General features: G+C 34.7%; 1 protein-coding gene across 3 annotated transcripts in view; it reads right to left on the reverse strand.

Annotated features, from left to right (window-relative positions):
• Positions 1-761: 761 nt before the first annotated feature.
• Positions 762-4014, reverse strand: part of LOC144967284 (dual specificity protein phosphatase 14-like) — a 47334-nt gene continuing 44081 nt past the window's right edge. For all 3 annotated transcript variants that reach the window (XM_078904335.1, XM_078904336.1, XM_078904337.1), the window contains one exon: positions 762-4014. This exon is cut by the window's right edge and continues 1532 nt beyond it. The gene's annotated coding sequence lies outside the window, so the exon portion shown is untranslated.

Genomic DNA, 4014 nt, shown 5'->3' on the forward strand with positions numbered 1-4014 from the left:
CGGAAAAGACAAAGCCATTTGTTCCCCTACAGCCCGAATCACAAGTTCAAAATGATTTGGCACCAAACTGAGCGGCTGAGCGGGTCGTGGCAAAGCGCTTTCTGATTGGTTGACCTCGTTTTAAAGTTCATGACTAGTCAAAATGCCTGCGCGGTCTTACTGGCAGAGGGGTGTTTATCGTCTGCCATTGCGTTTGGGTTCAATAAACAGCTGACAATTTGACTGTTTAATTTACAATAATTTAAGAAATTATAATGTTAAAAGTTTTCGATTGCAATATGATCTACAATCTCAGCATGGGTTTAATTATTGTGTTCCAATTCACGTTCCATCAGTAACCTTTGTCCCGTTGTCCAATTTCTCATTTCCATCTATATTCCTTTCGTTTATGTACGCAATCTCTCTCTCTCTCTCTCTCTCTCTCTCTCTCTCTCTCTCTCTCTCTCTCTCTTTTCTTCTCTCTCTCTCTCTCTCTCTGTGTGTGTGTGTGTGTTTTCTTCTTCTGTGTGTGTGTTGTTATATGTGTGTGTGTGTGTATGTGTGTGTGTGTTATATACCATCCAGCTCTAAAATTATATAAGTTAGAACTCATGTTTTCAACATATTCTCTATCAAATTTACCATAAAATTGCCAAATTTCAATCTTTTAATCCACTTATTACGCAAGATACAACCAAAGGTCGAAAATAAAATGCCGAAAAAGCGTCCCATATTTTCGAGTTTTTTTTTCCTCTTTGCGGGTCATCCAAATAATGGACATCTTTGAAACTGCATAACTTGTTTATTTATGAATGGATTTTCAAAATTCAAAAACATTTATACTCAGTGGAGATAGGGCTTTGATTTCAGACAAATTTCCTCAAAAAGAGAAAAAAACATTTTTCATAGTCATTGCTAAATAATTGATTGTAAAACCACCAGTTAATTCTACTAAATAATAGCTTGATCTAAGTTTCACAATATGAGAATCTGAACATATAAACATCATCATTAACATAAAATGTATAAAGATATTTTTTAATGAAATAGTTCAGTTATTCAGAGAAAAATCTTGACATTTGAGACAGCATTTTGATCACTTTATAACTTTTAAACTTCATTAAACAGGAAAACATTTTTTTTTATTATAATGACAAATTTGTGTGACTAAGGGTTTATATTCATCATTCTTATTCAATCTGACGTTATTGCCAATTTTTTTCCAAAACTACTGTAGAAAAACATGGACCTTCAATTCCTCTCATTGAAAACTTTTTACTATAGAAAATTGTTATTATATTTCATTACATAAGAAATCGTGGAAGCCATAATTTATGCCCGTGAGTGAACAAAGAAATTCCTTGTAGTTTTTTTATTTTCTAGGTTGAAAGAATATTATATGATTCTTACACTCTTGCTTTTTGGAATTCCGGAAGTGTTCCCAACCGCTGCACTTGCTTGCGAGTGCGCGTTGGGAACAAAGTTCGAATTCCAAACCGCAAGAATGTAAGAAATCATTAATTCTACACCTCAATCGATTCCTATTTCGTCATCTTTAAATAACAGACATCTTCAAAAACATTTAAATGATTCTTCTTTTTAAAGAATCAGAGTCTTATTGAAATTGAACACTTGATAATCTGACGTCACAAATTATTATTGTAAACATGAAATCATTCCGCGTTTCTATTCAGGGAGAGGGGTCGAATAATGAAGATAATTGATGGTATAATATCATTATATACATTTATTGAGACAGAGTAACTAAGGTAAAAATAATACACAGTAAAAAGTTACAAGTGATTTACAAAGATAGTTGATACACATAATTTTCTTAAAATCAAAATAATTCTCATGTCCTATGCGCTTTTATGCGATTTGGATCTACAATATCGGGAATCATTTTGACCCGAGAGACGAAAGACGGTTTCTACAGTCTGCGAGGTCTTTCCTGATTTCGCGCCACATCATGAATAGGATTCAATAGTCGTACCGTCACTTCCTTCCTAATGACGCATGGTAACTTAGTAACACTGGCTCTAAACTATCGGAACAATGGCGGACGCCGTATGAAATATTTCTCCGGCGAGCTTAAAAGCGTATCCAGAGGAAAAAAAAACCATCAATTTGATCATGTTTTGACTTTTACACATTCTGATCACAAGACATATGAAAAGTTCTCGCCAGCATGAAGAATAAAAAATAAAGATTTTCTTTGTTTAGAACCAAGATGGCCGCCGTTGCCGGGCGCGTGACATCAGACTACTGTATCCAATTGGTCAGATAATATCATCCGGACAGTATTTTTTTTTTAACATAGAGAAAAGGGTGTTATAATAAAACACATCGCATTTTTACACTCTTGCTTTTTATTGGAATTCCGGATGTGTTATCTATCGATGCAGGATAAAACTGTAATAGGCTTCAACAGTCGTGACGTCACTTCCATCGTATACCGCATAGTATCTTAGTAACTGGTTCTAAACTATCGGAACAATTGCGGACGCCCTTATGAAATAATGTGGAAAGGTTCTACCCAGTATGAAGAATAAAAAATACAGATTTTCTTTGTTTAGAACCAAGCTGCTCGTTGCTGGACGGTCGTGACATCAGACTATTGAATCCAATTGTAATTGAAGTCAGACATCGGAAAACATCACAACTGTTTGTTGAATATTCGATATTCTACTTGTAGAAATTAAAGTAAGCAAACAATAAGCTGGTAAAGATGGTAAACTGATTTTTTTTTCGTAGGATAACACAAAATCAATAAATATACGGCATATCTACATTATAACAAATTCAATACAGTTCTTGGGAGATTTAAGGGTGGGATAAAACGCAATCATAATATAGAAACAAATGAATACGAGGCTGCTAGAAACGATGGTAAAAAAAAAGTATTGAACAATGTAATTAATCGTTTTAATCGTTTTTCTTGTTGACTGAGGAAAGGTTCAGAGTTCAGAGCCAAACCCCCCTCCCCCCCCCCCCCCCCCCCCCCCCCAACACACACACACTTTAATTAAAATAGTCCTTTAGATCCATAAGACCCAAGAAAACAAAATTTTATTCAGGTTTCTATAGCGTAAAACGGACAACAGCAATTGCTTACAACCCTTTGGATCGGACACTAGTTTATCACAAAGTACTTTCCGCCAGATCTAAAAGACGCAGCTATCCAATCACTGCAAGGTGAGCCAAAAAAACAAAACACATAAAACAAACGTTCTGTTATCAGTAGTTTGTTAATTATTGAAGCTGTTACACTAATTTTTGTTCATACTTTTTAACAAATTTAATAAAATAAAGATTAACCATTGACAAACTTACATTTGAAGGCTATCCCTATATGGCACTCTAGTTCCCATAATCGTAGAGCTTGCTTAGGGGCAGCGTCGCTCGGCGGCAAGGTCTTTGCTTCGTACCCGAAAGGTACCGAGTTCGATCACCTGCCGCTGCGCTTTGTGGCCTTGAGTAAGTCACCTCGCCCTAGCTCAATTTGCGGCGCTGTACTGCGGCTGCTGCCGCCTGGGTTATTTCAGTCTTCCCTTGGAATAGACCCTAGGGGCAAATTTCCCCTTGGTATTAATAAAGGTAATTTTATTTACTTGTTTATTTATTCCAAATATTAATATAAATACTCACACTAATGCGATTAAATGGATGACCTTCTGAGCGCACGATTAAAAATTATAAATCTCTCTTTAACTCAATCTGTCGTGATGCAAAAACTGTAATGATGCAATTATTTTTCCTTTGTTAAAATTGTCGTGATTAATCTATGATATAACACGAACATAATATATTAATACATAAACAACAAAGTATAACAGACAAAAAATCAATTTACAACAAATATATTAACAACAGTGTAAACCAGTAACAAAATCAATGAATAACAGTCTATAACAGAAAACAAAATTCAATTAGAAACATTGAAAAACAGAGAATAATCAATGTTTCTTGCATATAATATGATATCTATGTCTATGATATCCAATCTCTGCATGCATTTCAAGTATTATTATTATT

This window comes from Berghia stephanieae, chromosome 3 (assembly GCF_034508935.2).
Source record: "Berghia stephanieae isolate SIO BIC M18660-M18661 chromosome 3, UCSD_Bste_1.3, whole genome shotgun sequence".
In the NCBI taxonomy this organism is placed as follows: Eukaryota; Metazoa; Mollusca; class Gastropoda; order Nudibranchia; family Aeolidiidae; genus Berghia; species Berghia stephanieae.